This window comes from Artemia franciscana, chromosome 8 (genome assembly GCF_032884065.1).
Source record: "Artemia franciscana chromosome 8, ASM3288406v1, whole genome shotgun sequence".
In the NCBI taxonomy this organism is placed as follows: domain Eukaryota; kingdom Metazoa; phylum Arthropoda; class Branchiopoda; order Anostraca; family Artemiidae; genus Artemia; species Artemia franciscana.
The window spans coordinates 22,066,910-22,083,336 of NC_088870.1; the positions used below are offsets into that span (position 1 = coordinate 22,066,910).

The 16,427-nt window shown below is 37.9% G+C and overlaps 1 protein-coding gene across 3 annotated transcripts in view; it reads right to left on the reverse strand.

Moving 5' to 3' along the window:
• The window catches only part of LOC136030141 (formin-2-like), a 230,345-nt gene that overhangs the window by 182,526 nt on the left and 31,392 nt on the right, over window positions 1-16,427 (reverse strand). The window contains exon 1 of one of the 3 annotated variants that reach the window (XM_065708839.1): window positions 7,795-7,887. The exons of the other annotated variants lie outside the window; for them this stretch is intronic. The gene's annotated coding sequence lies outside the window, so the exon portion shown is untranslated. Of the gene's footprint in view, window positions 1-7,794; window positions 7,888-16,427 lie in introns of those variants that run through there. 3 annotated transcript variants of the gene reach the window in all.

A 16,427-nucleotide genomic window follows, 5' to 3' on the forward strand; every position in this document is an offset into this window, starting at 1 on the left:
ACCGAATCAAAAGACAGTATGTGCATCCAGGTTGTCAAAAAAGTGCATCTGCAGTATCTCAGGAACACCTAAGAGCATTATGTTGAAACTTCCAGAATATGTTGAGGGGGGGGGGTGAACTAAACCAAAAGACACAAGCTTCAAGCAGGTTGTCCAAAGGAAATATCTGCTGTTTCTCAGGAAAGGCTGAATACATTCAATGATATTCTTAGGGAATATTGAAGGGGATATCAAACTAAATACGAAGACACTATATGCACCCAAGTTTTCAAAGGGGCTTATTTGCAATATCTCAGGAACAGCTAAGGGAATTGAGTTGAAACTTCTAGCAAAATATTGGGGGAAGAGTGTTGAACAAAATGAAAAGACACTAGGTATCACGATTATCAAGAAGGTGTATCAAGAATATCTCAGAACCGACTAAGCGCATGAAGTTTAAACATTCAGGACATGCTGAATTAGATCAAATATAGTATAAGCATTCAGTTTCAAAATGAGCGTACCTGCGATATGTCAGAAACTAAGTTGAAACCTCCAGGGCATGCTGAAGGGGATTTGAAACTAAATAAAAAGATACGATATGTATTAAGGTACCCAAAATGATGTATCTGCTATATCTTAGAAACGGCTAAGGTTATTAAGTTGAATATTTTAAGAAATGTTGAGAGAGATTCTGAACAAAATATAACAAAATCGACACTATTTGTATCGAGGTTTTCAAAAGGGAAAATCTACAATATCTCAGTAGCGATTAAGTGGTATTAAGGTGAAATGTCAGAGAATTTTGAGGAGGATGCTGATCTAAATCAAAAGACCTGCTGTGCACCAATGTTGTCAAATGGGTGCATCAAGTTGAAAGTTTTAGGGACTGCTGGGGTGGAGGGTAAATTAGATAAAACACTATGTGCATCCAGACTCTCAAAAGGGTGTATCTACAATATCTCAGGAACAGTTGAGGGAATTAAACTGAAATATCCAGGAAATGTTGAGGACGAAGATAATTTTTACAAATTATTGAGGGGGAAATCGCCCCCCCCCCTATGAAACACAGGTTGTGAAAGGGGCGCTTCTACAATGTCTTGAAAACAACTAAGTACATCAAGTTGAAACTTGCAGGGAAAACTGTGGGTATTACTGAATTAAATCAAAAATATTATTTTAAGGTAAGGCTGAGGATTGCTTTGAACTAAATGAAAGGATACAATGAGCTTCCAGGTTGTCAGAAGGATGTATTTGCACTATCTCAGGAATGGCTAATGGTATTAAGTTGAAGCTTTCAAGGAATATTAAGCTGATGCTGAACTAAATCAAAAGACACTATTCCATCCAAGTTATAAAAAGAGTGTATCTGCAAAATCTCAGGAGCAACTAGGGGTATTTAGCTGAAAATTTAAGGGGATGTTGAGAGGATTATTGAACTATTTTAAATCAAAAGATAATATGTGCATCAAGGCCGTAAAAAGCGCATTACTTTAATATCTCATAACAGCTAAGGTATATTTAAACTTTCAGGGATTGGAGAGCCGAATAATAAACTAAATCAAGAGACACTGCGAGCATTCAGGATGTCAAAAGGGTGATTTTTCAATACCTCAGTTACGAGTAAGAGTACTAAGTTGACCATCACAAGGAATGTTGCGGTACATATAGAAACAAATCAAAAGACACAATGCACACCCAGGTTATCAAAAGGGCGCATCTTCGATATTTCAAGAGTGGCTAAGGGAATTAAATGGAAAATTTTCAGGATATTTTGTAATAAAGCAAAATACATTGAGTGTATCCAAGCTTTCAAAAGGGTACATATGCAATTTCTCAAGAATGACTAAGTGTATTAAGATAAAACTTCCGAAAAAGTTAGGGGGAAGATGTAGAACTAAATCAAAAACGCTATGTGCATTCAGGTTGTCAAAAAGGTATATCTGGAATATCTCAGGACCGGCAAAGAGCACTAAGCGGAAACTTTCAGGACATGTGGAAGGGGATAAATAAATAAGCAGCATACGTAGGCTATTCATCCAGGTTGCCAAACGGGCATATCTTCAATATATCAGAAACGCCTAAAGTAAGTAAGTTGAAACTTCCAGGGCATACTAAATGGAATGTTGAACTGAACCAAAAGGAACTATGTGAATCAAATTTGTCAAATCGGCGGATCTACAATTACTCCGGAACGGCAAAGGTTATTAAGTTGAAACTTTCAGGGAATATTGAGAGTTTTATTGAAATAAATCAAGATACATTATGAGCATACAAGTTATCAAAAGGATGTATTTACAAATCTCAAGAACGGCTAGGGGTCTTAAATTTAAACTTTAAGGCAGGACGGACTCTCAAGGAGTCTTCCTATACTATAGAACAAAAATTAATTTAAAAAAGTTTCCGAAAAAGAAGTTTTTCAAAGAAAAGTAAACGCCACATTAAACTTATGATCAGTAGATACAAATACTGTTAAGGCAGGACGGACTCTCAAGGAGTCTTCCTATACCTCCCATGTTAAACATTTGGAGTTTGCCTCACGTTCCTGACTTAGTGATCTCGGCGGTTTTTATTTTAACAGAAAGAAAAAAATCTGGTGAATATTTTGATTGAATCAAATCTTAAAGCCGACAATTTTTCTTTTTTACAATGCCAAAACAATTATAAAACCTATTTCGGGTTTGCATTCTAGATTGCTACACCTGACATTGCTGTCATGGGTATCAAAAAATCGAGCAAAAATTCTATTCAACAATCAAAAACTTATTTCTATAATATATATTTGCTGGCTGCAGTCCCTTCAAATACTTTTACGTATTTGTATTCCGAAGTCAAAAATCAAGGAGGCACACTCGTGCCTCTTTAAAGAGGCGAACCACGACAATGTTAAGCGATCTTCGGTTCCAATGGTTGCAGAGGGATGGGGAGGAATGCATTTCGTAGCCCGAGCTCCAACTAAGAAACCTGCCAAATTTCATCCCCCTCCGACTTTTCCTTCATGGGGAAAATCTGGCCGAAAGTTTCGACCACCCAACCCCCTCCTTTAACGTTGTCTGATCGGGCTGAAATTCACAAGTTAAGGTCCCCTAGGGCCCAGGAGCTTATCCGCGAAATTTCAGCTCGATCCGATAACTCCTTCCCTGTTTTCCAGAAACCACACATAGCCACTTTATGTTCATGTTCTTTTTTTTCGCCACGCCTACAGGTCACAGCCGACATCGGATCTGGGTGTACGAAGACTCATTCGACGCGGAATTCTCCAAGTAATTTTCCTAGAAAGTTTCGTCAGTAAATCTTAACCCCCCGATTTTCTAGCTTAGAAAAACCCATTTCGCCATAAGAGCCAATGTTAATTTCTGAAATTCTTAAAAGTTATATTTATACACATGCAGGTATTTCGACTTCAAACATGCCCGGTTAGCTCAGTCGGTAGAGCGTGGGACTTTTAATCCTAAGGTCAAGGGTTCAAGTCCCTTATCGGGCGGTTTTTTTTCACAAAATATGAAAAAAACTTCGTTTTCTTAAAGAGTTAAAGAGGCTGCGTCCCAAAGTCGAACCTTAAAACGTACAGGAATTAGGAGAGGCAGTCCTAATTCCTGTACGAGGAGTAGAGGAATTATTAAATTACATCCACCATGGATTGTAGAAAAACGTACAGAAATAATATGAAAAAAACTTCGTTTTCTTAAAGAGTTAAAGAGGCTGCGTCCCAAAGTCGAACCTTAAAACGCACAGGAATTAGGAGAGGCAGTAGGGGGGCTGCCACCCCCCAAACCCCCCGCTTTTAAAGACTCTTTTGTACAGGTTTTTTGTTTTGTTAATTAAAAGAGGGCCTTTCCGAAGCCAAGAGCGGGGGGTTAGGGGGGCAGCAGCCCCTCACAACAAAAAACCTGTACAAAAGAGTCTTTAAAAGCGGGGGGTTTGGGGGGTGGCAGCCCCCCTACTGCCTCTCCTAATTCCTGTACGTTTTAAGGTTCGACTTTGGGACGCAGCTTCTTTAACTCTTTAAGAAAACGAAGTTTTTTTCATATTATTTACCCTCAAAAGACTAGATGAAGCTGTTATCGGAGCGTGTGAGAATACATAAATTAGACCAAGGGACTAACGACTCGGATTGTTCTTGAGAGATTCAGTGAATTATTAGTTAGTTGTAACCACTGTTACCAGAAATTGCCGACGGAAGGTTGCCAAGAAGTATGGAGATACGGGAACAGTTTATATGAATCCAATAATGCTAGTTGTAGGTAGTTGTCATGTGTAATTACTGTCTTATCCAAATACAAATTCAGATATACAAATACACAAGCAACACTCAAGATTTAGAATTTTTTTTATTGACCAGCATAGATAAATAAAATAAAGTAAACTGGTCACTTCCCTGCAAGCAATTGTTTTAATTTTATTTGTGTAAATAGGTCTGCATGAAGTAAAAACCCGAAAACACGTACTTTTTACTTGTAATTTCAACAAGTTTTTAACGCACCCTGGCAAATAATGATGACCAGACCACAGGAACGCACGCTGGAGAGGGATTCACCCCCCAAATCCCCAATTTTCCTGGTACTTCTTGCACAAGAGTTAAACCCCACCCCCCCCAAAAAAAAAAAACAACATTCTCATCGAATAGTAATTTCTCGAATTTTCTCCTCGAATAATAGTTCTTTTGCAAATTAATCTTCCTATTTACTTGCCAAGAAGAATAACAATGCAATAATCGTAATTTTGAGTGAAAAACCCCTTGAGTTCAACCTTCTCATATTTGTTTAGTGGAAGTGGCGAAGAAAATTGATAACTTTGTCTTTGACTGATTTGCCACATCTGAAAAGAATTGACTAGGGAGAAAAATGTCTGGACTTCGGCTAGGCCTTAAGGGGAATGTAAAACTAAATCCAAAGACACAATATGCATCCAGGCTGTCTAAATGTGTTTTCTGGTATTTAGGCAAAAATGTCTCGATTGAAACTTCAGAACCATGAGAATCTTTGTCATTGCACAAATCTCGGGGTGTTGCTTCTTGATATCCAACCTCTATTTTTCAAACAACAAAACATAATTCTTTTCAATAACTGAGCTGAAATACGATACGATTCTCATTCAATAATACAGATAATAGTTAAAAAAATCAAAATTTAATAATACAATAAGATTCTTATAAAAAAAATCCCCGTCAGTATTTGTCTGTGTAACAGGATTGAGATTTGGATGGCTTCAGCCATGTAGAAAGCCAAATATTATTCAGATTTTAAATCCATTTTCAACAATATCCACCTTCCAATGCATTCAAAATTATTTAATAACGTTTCAAAATCTTATTAAAAGTATTTTTAATAACGTTTCAAATTTATTGAAATTTAATTCAAAGTTTTGCAAACTTCTAAATAGCAAACCGAAATTTGAATTTTTAAGCAGAAAACCCCCAAAATGTTTTGCGATCATTCCTCTTAGTAACCAACAGCAGAATCTTTTTTTTTGGTGGGGTCGCCCCCTCAATAATTTGGAGAAAAAATTATTATATAAACCATGCCCCTTGACTCTCGGGATGTAGACCCCTTTTGCCCCCAATAAAAAATGCTGGAGCTACGCCTCTTGATAACCAATAAAAGAACCATGTCAATAAAACCGAACAGAAACTAATTAAAAAGACTCACCCCCCCCCCCAAAAAAAAGTTTTTCAAATAAATGTAAAGAGCTAAGTTGAACAATAAACGAGCAGAAATAAAGTCATTTCATAAAGCGAAATTCAAAGGCAAAGAAACCACTATCAATGAATAAAGGAAATCCAAAACAAGCAGATATTAAAAAAATAATCATGCCATTAAAACAGACCGAAATTACCACAAGCAGGAGTCGGACTAACATCCTAAGCCATCTAAAGACTCGATCGTCATTTGCATTTGCGCTCTGTTTCAAGCAGTGTCTTTTTATTTGTCAGACCATCAACAACAGAAGAACAAAACTTTATAAATAAAGAATAACCAAGTTTTATATGAGTGGTGCTACCAATCCCCTCCCTCCCTCTCAAAACGACTTGAACGCCATTTGCCTTTCATTGAAAACGATGTCTGTTTAGAACCGTGCGGTTTTTATTCGTCAAAACATCAACAACAAAAAGAAAGACAATGACCATAATAATCAAGATTACCGAACGGAGTAATGAAATTGGACTTATTGCTTAATATATAATGAACTTCATTACTGGAAATCTCAGCAATTGTGGATTTATTAACATCAAACAAGAAGAAATATTTAAAATACATTTTATTTTCAGTAATGACACCCCTTTTCAATTTTTTTTCTCTGTCCAAAAGGGGGCTGAAGCCCTTTGGGCTCCATTCCCTAATATTTTTTCCCTTTTTTCATTGAACATTAGAGTTTTTTGGCCGAAAAACTTAAGAACCAGAGTTACAAGCTGTTCGGGCAAAATGCTTTGCCCAATTGTAGGGCGTCAGGCTCCGTTACCTGGAACAAATAATAAATTTTCTATTTTTGTTCTGCATGGGGAACCACTCAGTCAAAGCACTAAATAATATAAGTTTTGAGTCGATAAAAAGGGTTTTGGTTACTTTTAAGAAGTGGCAGTGCCCACCAGCTTTTTTTGCAGATTTTGTTTCTCTTGAAACAAGGACTTACGGCTTCAAACACCCCTTCCCAAATACATTCTTCCTTCCAAGGCCAAGGGATTAATCCTTTAAAACACCCAGCCAATCTGAAACTCAAGATAAAACCAACTTCAATTTTTCAACTGTAAGACCTGCCGCAAACAACTGGCAGTTCGCATAATTCGCACCCTTTGCCCCAAGGGCTATGGGGGTCATATTATTCCTGATGGAATTTTCTTAGAGCTTTTGACTGTTTTGAGGAATTGGCTATCTCAAAATTCCAATATTACGGGGCCTAAGGGGGGGGGGGGTCAGGTAGCCAAAACCAAACAGGAGGGGGCTGTTTGCCTTTGAATTGCGTTTTTCCCTTAAGAAGGGGATTATAAGTTTTAATTTCCAATCAAATGAATTCCTTCCTGAGTTTTTACCGTCACCTCCCATAGGAAATGGACGGGGAAAAAACAAACGAATAAATACGAGTATATTATGCATGGGATTTTCTTTACTATAGGGAATGCTAAAGCGGTGCCTCTGATTGAAGCCGATCATGCATGAATATACAAAGGCTTTGGAAACATCCAGTTGTTTCTTTTTTCAGCAGACCACAGTTATATCTAAGCAAGGTCTATATATATATATATAGACCTTTGAATCAATAAATGAAAATGAATCAATTTTCGGTTAATGTTCAAAATTTTAAGGTATATTTATATTATTACAAATCCATAGTTACACAAGCTTGACGCTTAAGTATATTAATTTGTGTTTGAAATGACCCCCTCCCCCCAAACACAGACTTTCTCCTGTTTCTGTAGATAAAAGTTAAATTTTAAGTGCTAAACGGTCAAGGTTTAAGCGATATTTTCTGCAGTCTCTTTAAACATTCGTATGATTTGGTTTTTTTGCTTTGTCTAGTCCTCCCTCCACTCAGCGAAATAAATTTCTGCACGCAAAACCAAAACATGCATAAAACAAATCGTCAAGACACATCTGGAGCCAAATGGAACTGTCCAGCCTCATAAGTAAATACAAAAAAACCCTTGAAATCCAGCATTGTCCACAGCATGAACAAAATAGTCATCTCGGCAGTTTTGCATGGTAGTCAATATTCTACTAAGTCATAGCGCCATGGAAAGCCAACTTTTCATTCTAATATGAACGTATATCCTAAATGCTTCGCAGGATACCATCAAACAACCAAAAAAATCTATCATACCCGATCACAATTCCATTTTCTTTGTACAAAAAATTGGGCTGCCGACTCTCGGAGCTAAGAATGTCAACACAGAACAATATTACTAGATTAACTGAAAGAGACACAAATCTGACTTGAACAGTGGTTACACATGGCTAGCCAAACACGAATACAAGTGCAATGCATCTTCATACTACAAAGAACATCACTTTGGCCGTACGAGCAATGTCTAATCGAATTTTTCAGTTCACTCTTGAGCAAAGAGTAAATTGAGAATGGAAGATGAATAGGTGAAAGACTTTAATAACGTGATCCGCTTTAAGTAAAAAATATTTGGGGGTAGTTATACTTTCGTGATCTTTCTTCTGGCCAAACATACAAATTTCCAAAAAAATTTTACATAGGAGAACAAAACCTCTATAGTAAGGTTCTTTGAGGTACTGAGTCTGACGGTGTGATCTTTGTTTAGATTACTAGACTTTTCGTGTGTATCTTACCCCATTTTGAAAATCAGGCAAGTTTTCTCGTGCTTGTAAAATTATTTCAGAGGCAACGCTATAGCGTTGCCTCTCCATTATAAAGGCCATTAGGATTCAATGCTTTATTATTATTTTTTCCCTGGAGGCACTTCATATGGAAGGGGTGGTTGTATAAACTTCAGAGGGGCGATTGGAAATCGGAAGTCTTAGCAAAGTGTTTATGAGTCAGAAGTGACAGGAGGGAAATTAGCCCCCTCCCCCATACCCTCTTTTCCCCGAGTACATCCGATCAAAATGTTGAGATAGGCGTTTTTGTTCAAAATAGTCCTAAGATCATATAAAAATGCATCCAGGATAAACTCAAGCCCCCAGACCCCGGGGACAGAGTTGGAAGTTATGTCCTGGGGGATAAGAGGTTTTTATATAAGAGGTGGTCGAAAAACATTTGTAGGAGGCTTATTTTATTGAAAATTGAAAGTTCTAGTTCCCCTTTTAAGAGTCAAAAGTGATCAGAGAGAAACTAGCTTCTCCCCCATGCCCTTTTTTCTCCAAAGCATCCAATAGAAATTTTTTAGATAGCCATATTGTTCAAAATAGCCCGAAGATCATATACCAATGCCCTTGGGTTTGATACAAAAGAGTTTACCGTTTGGAAAGGGGAATGTTTGATCCTGGATATGTTAAATCAGGCTAATAGTACTGGGACAAAATTTCGAGAGATGTTGTGGGGTATGTTGAGCTAAATCAAAAGAAACTATATATATCAAAGTTATCAAAAAGGCCTATGTGCAATATCTTAAGAAAGAATAGTGGCACTAACCAACTGCAAGTGAGAGTGGTTGCGACTGAAACTGAGAAGAGCCTTAGCAAAGGTCTTATCATTGTATAGTAACACCAGACAAATGCGTTAAAGTGATTAGTGCCATGTATGAGAATAACACTGCTGTGGTTAAGGTAGGAAATGAGGTTAGCAACTGGTTTTGCATTAAATCAGGAGTTAAGCAGGGTTGTGTTCTATCCCCCTTTAAATGGAGCATTTTGATGGACTTTGTCTTAAGGAGCACAGGAAAGGCAATGGGAGATCACAGAATTAAATGGGTGGAAAAAAACTCTCCTGGACTTAGATTATGCTGATGACTTAAGCATCCTAGACGAAAGTGTGAGCAAAATGAATGACCTTCTAGAGGTTTTGTGAGTTCACGGTGCTAGAATGGGTTTGAAAACTCATGTTAAGAAGACTAAGTCACTAAGGCTAGGAATAAGTGAAGATGAAAAGGTGACACTGGGTAACGAGAAAATTGATCAGGTGGGCAGCTTCACTTACCTTGGTAGTATTGGTAGTAAAGATGGTGAGAGCAAAGAAGATGTTAAAAGTAGAATAGCTCAGCGTGTTTTTTCACACATAAAAAAAGGTTTGGAAGAATAGGAAGATAAGTCTGCAAAACAAGATTAGAATAATAGAAACTACAGTGATGACAGCGGTCAATATGGCTCTGAAGCATGGACGCTCCGAAAAGCGGATGAAGATTTGCTAGATGTTATCCAGAGAAATTGCCTACGGATGGTCCTGGGTACCCGGTTGACTGACCGTATTTCAAACAGAAGGCTGTACGTTAAATATTGTTCAATCCCGCTTTTTAGGGCTATAATGAAAAAAGATTGAGATGGCTAGGGCACGTTCTGCGGATGAAGGATGACAGATTGACAAAGATTGTCCTTTTCGGCCAACCGTCTAGGGCTAAGCGGAAAGCAGGTCGTCCTCGTCTGGGGTGGGAGGACATCATAAAGAAAAATATAAAGGAAATGGGAATTTCCTGGGAGGGTGCAAAAATGGAGACTTTAAATAGATTGGGATGAAGGAGGAGTATGCGTAGCTGTGTTGGCCTCAGGTGGATTGGTGGTGCGGTGAGTTCTTAGTAATATTAATAGTAGTAGTGTGACTGAAACTGTGACTACTTCCTGCAGCGACAGATTGCAAATATGATTGTAACTGCTTGGTGCTACTGCTGCATCTATTTGTGACCACTTTCGAGAAATAATGAAGGGGGTGTTGAACTTTGAAACTTTAATATTGAAAAAACACCACTTTGACGTTTTAATACATTGAATAAGCTTTGATGTTGAATAAAAGAAAAATAGAAACGCACACTGTTGGAAAGCTTGACCCCCCGATGCCGGCCCCCAAATCTCCCGCTTTTAAAGACTCTTTTGTACAGGTTTTTTGTTTTGTTAATTAAAAGAGGGACTTTCCGAAGCCAAGACAGGGGGGTAGAACCAACAAAAATCTGTACAAAAGAGTCTTTAAAAGCGGGGGGTTTGGGGGGTGGCAGCCCCCCAACTGCCTCTCCTAATTCCTGTACGTTTTAAGGTTCGACTTTGGGACGCAGCCTCTTTAACTGCTTAAGAAAACGAAGTTTTTTTCATATTTTGAATAAGCTTTGATGTTGAATAAAAAAAAAATTGAAACGCAGACTGTTGGAAAGCTTGAAACCTTGGCAATAAAAGCAGACTGAAATTCATTAGAAAAATTTATGAAAAGGAAGTTTTTCAAAGAAAAGTAAAGCCATATTAGATTTCAGATCAGCAGAAATAAAAATCTCTATTAATTTAAACTCAAAACGACATTAAAGTACTATTAAACAATAAATGAAACCCAAAACGATGAGAAATGAAATAAACAGCCACAGCAAAAACATACCGTAGATACTAATATAAATAAGTAAATAAATCTTACAACGAGTGAAGCCTCAATTGGTATGAAAATCAAGCTTAAACTAAAGACAGATCACTACAAACCAGTTTGACTACTGCCTCATTCCATAAAAAAGTCTAAAACTTACTAAGTCATTTACGCTTAACTTTAGTTTATTTGTTTATCAGTTATCCATTAATAGTAATTTCTGGTTGTTTTGAGTTTGAGCTATTATAGGAATCAAATATAAAAAAAAAAAACAAGTTTTTCTTAACTGAAAGTAAGGAGTGATATTAAAATTTAAAACGAACAGAAATTACTCCGTATATGAAAGGCGCTGTTCCCTCTTCAGCGCCCCGCTCTTTACGCTACAGTTCGACTCTTTCTTTCAACTCTACTTTTTAAAACAGTAAAAAACTTTAGCGTAAAGAGCGGAGAGTTGAGGAGGGACCAGCCCCTTTCATATACGGAGTAATTTCTGTTCGTTTTAAGTTTTAATATCGCTCCTTACTTTCAGTTAAAAAAATTGTTTTTTTATATTTAATTTCTGAACGTTTTTGAATTAATGCATGTTTTGATTTTGGCTCTCCGCACACAAATAATGAAAACGAAATTTGCATATTAAATTATTTTTGTGGCTAAACGGCTTTATCATAGTTTTGATCGGACGATTCTGAGAAAAAAGGAGCGAGGGAGTAAGCCTAGTTACCCTCCAATTTTTTGGTTATTTAAAAGGCAACTATAACTTTTAATTTCTTACGAACGTTTTTATTAGTAAAAATTTACGTAACTTATGAATTAACTTATGTAGCGAACTTCTATATTCGCATGTTTTTATCACGCATATGAGGGGTGCCTCCCCCTCTTCAATACCTCGCTCTTTACGCTAAAGCTTAAATTTTGTCCCAATTTCTTAAGAATGACCGCTGAATCCCAAAGGCCGCAGAATAAATAGTTGAAATCAATAAATCACTTTAGCGTAAAGAGCGAGGTATTAGTAGGAGGTGAACCCCTCATATGCGTAATAATTTCTGTTCGGTTTAAGTTTTAATGCTGTTCCTTACTTTCCGTTGAAAAAACGTTTTCATGTTTATTTTTCATTGTTCTTTAAAACAAGAGCTAAGAGCTAATATGGCACTTGTGACGAGGCAAGAAGAGCTAAGAGCCAAGAGCTCATATGGTGTAAGCTCTAACAAAATTCTAAGAATCAAAAGATTGATTTAAAAGGAAAATCAGAGGCTTAATGCCGGTAAGGATTAAAAATAAGAGCTCTGAGTCACGATGTCCTTCTAAATATTAAAATTCATTAAGATCCGATCACCCAATCGTAAGTTATAAGTACCTAATTTTTTCTAATTTTTCCTCTCCCTTTAGCCCCCCAGATGGTCGAATCTGGGAAAACGACTTTATTAAGTCAATTTGTGCAGCTCCCTTACACGCCTACCAATTTTCATCGTCCTAGCACGTCCAGAAGCACTAAACTCGCCAAATCACTGAACCCCTCCCCCCAACTCCCCCAAAGAGAGCGAATCCGGTACGGTTACGTCAATCACGTATCAAGGATATTTGCTTTTCTATCCACCAAGCTTCATCCCGATTCCTCCACTCCAAGTGTTTTCCAAGATTCCCCCCTCCAAATCCCCCCAATGTCAAAAGATCTGGTCAGGATTTGAAATAAGAGCTCTGAGACATGAATTCCTTCTAAATATCAAATTTCATTAAGATCCGATCACCTATTCGTGAGAAAAAATACCCCAATTTTCACTTTTTCCGAGCATTCCGGATTCCCCCTCCAACTCCCCCCAATGTCTCAAGATCTGCTCGGAATTTAAAATTAGAGCTTTAAAGCACAAGATCCTTCTAAATATCAACTTTTATTAATCTCTGGTAACCCTTTCATAAGTTACAAATACCTCATTTTTCCAAATTACCCCCCCCCCCACAAGTCCACCAAAAAGAGCAGATCCAGTCCGGTTATGTCAGTCACGTATCTTAAACAGGTTTTTATTCTTCCCTTCCAGTTTCATCATGATCTCTCCGCTTTAAGTATTTTCTAAGATTTCCGGCCCCCCTCCAATGACGCTGGATCCGGTTGAGATTTAAAATAAGAGATCTGAGTTACGAGGTCCTTCTAAATATGAAGTTTCATGAAGATCTGATCATTCCTTCGTACGTTAAAAATACGTCATTTTTGACGTATTGGAGGGACTCGATCCCTCCAATCTAAGCGTTTTCCATGATTTTAGGTTCCCCCACCTCAAACTCCCCCCAGTGTCACCAGATCCTGTCGGGATTTAAAATAAGAGCCTTGAGACACGATATCCTTCTAAATATCAAATTTCATTGAGATCCGATCACCCGTTCGTAAGATAAAAATACCTCATTTTTTCTAATTTTCCAGAATTACCCCCCCAACTACCCCAAAGAGAGCAGATCCGTTCCGGTTATGTCAATCATGTATCTAGGAGTTGTGCTTATTTTTCCCACCAAGTTTCATCCCGTTCCCTCCACTCTAAGTGTTTTCCAAGATTTTAGGTTTCCCCCTCCCAACTCCCCCCAATCTCACCAGATCCGGTCGGGATTTAAAATAACAGCTCTGAGATACGATATCCTTCGAAACATCAAATTTCATTAATATCTGATCAACCGTTCGTAAGTTAAAAATACTTCATTTTTTCTATTTTTTCCGAATTAACGGGCCCCCCACTCCCCTCCCCCCATATGGTCAAGTCGGGAAAACGACTATCTCTAATTTAATCTGGTCCGGTCCCTGATACGCCTGCCAAATTTTCTTCTAAATATAAAATTTCATTAAGATCCGATGACCTATTCGTAAGATAAAAATACCCCGATTTTCACGTTTTCTAAGAATTCTGGTTTCCCCCTCCAACTCCCCCCAATGTCATATGATCTGGTCGGAATTTAAAATTAGAGCTTTAAAGCACAAGATCCTTCTAAATATCAAATTTCATTAAATCTGGTCACCCTTTCGTAAGTTACAAATACCTCATTTTTCCAAATTATCCCCCCCCCAACTCCACCAAAGAGAGTAGATCCGGTCCGGTTATGTCAGTCACGTATCTTAGACAGGTTTTTATTCTTCCCATCCAGTTTCATCCATATCTCTCCGCTTTAAGTATTTTCTAAGATTTCCGGTCCCCCCCCCCCAATGACGCTGGATCCTGTTGAAACTTAAAATAAGTGATCTGAGTTATGAGGTCTTTCTAAATATGATGTTTCATGAAGGTCCGATCACTCCTTCGTAAGTTAAAAATACGTCATTATTTCTAATTTTTCATAATTAACCCCCCCCCCCCAATAGCGCGGATCCGTTCCAATTACGTAAATCACGTATCTAAGACTTCTGTTTAGTTTTCCCACCAAGTTTCATCCCGATCCCTCCAATCTAAGCGTTTTCCATGATTTAAGGTTCCCTCACCCCAAACTCCCCCCAATGTCACCAGATCCGGTCGGGATTTAAAATAAGAGCTTTGAGACACGAAGCCCTTCTAAATATCAAATTTCATTGAGATCCGATCACCCGTTCGCAAGTTAAAAATACTCATTTTTCAAATTTTTCAGAATTCCCCCCCCAACTACCCAAGAGAGAGCGAATCCGTTCCGGTTATGTCAATCATGTATCTAGGACTTGTGCTTATTTTTCCCACCAAGTTTCGTCCCGATCCCTCCACTCGAAGTGTTTTCCAAAATTTTAGGTTTCCCCCTCCCAACTCCCCTCCAATTTCACCAGATCCGGTCGGGATTTAAAATAACAGCTCTGAGACACGATATCCTTTCAAACATCAAATTTCATTAAGATCTGATCAACCGTTCGTAAGTTGAAAATACTTCTTTTTTCCTATTTTTTCCGAATTAACGGGCCCCCACTCCCCCCAGACAGTTAAATCGGGAAAACGACTATTTCTAATTTAATCTGGTCCGGTCCCAGATATGCCTGCCAAATTTCATCGTCCTAGCTTACCTGGAAGTGCCTAAAGTAGCAAAACCGGAACCGACAGACCGACCGACAGAATGACAGAATTTGCGATTGCTATATGTCACTTGGTTAATACCAAGTGCCATAAAAATGCTAAAAAATCCTGCGCCCTTCATTGAAATTTTCTTTCCCCATGATAAATTCTTCCATGGAAAGTTCCCCCCGCATAACCCTCTCCCCTCGACCCCTCCCCATCCAAAAGAATCCCCCTGAAAGCGTCTGTACACTTCCCAATAACCATTACTATATGTAAATACCGGCCAAGGTTTGTAACTTGCAGCCCCTCCCACGGGGACTCTGGGGAGTAAGTTGTCCCCAAAGACATAGTTATTAGGTTTTTCGACTATGTTGACTAAAATGGCTATCTCAGAATTTTGATCCGGTGACTTTGGGAAAAAAGTAGCGTCGGAGGGGGCCTAGGTGCCCTCCAATTCTTTTGGTCACTCAAAAAGGTCACTACAACTTTCAATTTCCGTTAGAATGAGCCCTCTCACGACATTCTAGGACCACTGGGTCGACACGATCACCCCTGGGGAAAAAACAACAAAAAAACAAACAAATAAACACGCATCCGTGATCTGTCTTGTGGGAAAAAATGCAAAATTCCCCATTTTTGTTGATAGGGGATTGAAAAGGGTTCTCTGATACGCTGAATTTGATGTTGTGACTCTCGTTAAGATTCTATGACTTTTCCCCCTATTTTCTAAAATAAGGCAAATTTTCTCAGGCTCGTAGCTTTTGATGGGTAAGTCTAAACTTAATGAAATTTATATATTCAAAATCAGCATTAAATTCACTTGTTTTGATGTAACTTTTGTTATAAAAATTCCGTTTGTTAGAGTTTTGGTCACTATTGAGCAGGGTCGCTCCTTACTACAGTTCCTTACCACGAACTGTTTGATTAATTTCTGGTGATCCTAAGTTTAATATGGCCTTTACTTTTCTTTGAAAAACTTCTTTTACGCAAAAGTTTGTTTTATTTAATACACGTTTAATGGTGGCTACCCTGACAATTGCACCAATCCCACTAAAGGTACCAGACATAGTACTAAATAATAGATTTATCCATCGTTGTTCATTGCTCGAATCCTCCCGTTTTTCATCGGTAGAAGCATTGGTATTCTTAACTCGACAAATAACCTAACATCATTAGACAAAAGTGAACAGATAAATTCAGCATTTTTGGACAAATTTATTCTTTAAAGGTAATCTTAAGACTTGAAGGAAATGAAGGTTAGAAAAATAAAGAAAAGATGCCTACTATAAGGTCAGGAACTGTAATACTGTTTTCTTGTAGGTTATTAAATAAAAAAACAAGTTTTTTAACTGAAAGTAAGGAGCGACATTAAAACTTAAAACGAACAGAAATTACTTCGTATATGAAAGGGGCTGCTTGCTCATCAACGCCCCGCTCTTTACGCTAAAGTTTGACTCCTTCTCTCAAGTCTTCTTTTTAAAACAGTAAAAAAAAACTTTAGCGTAAAGA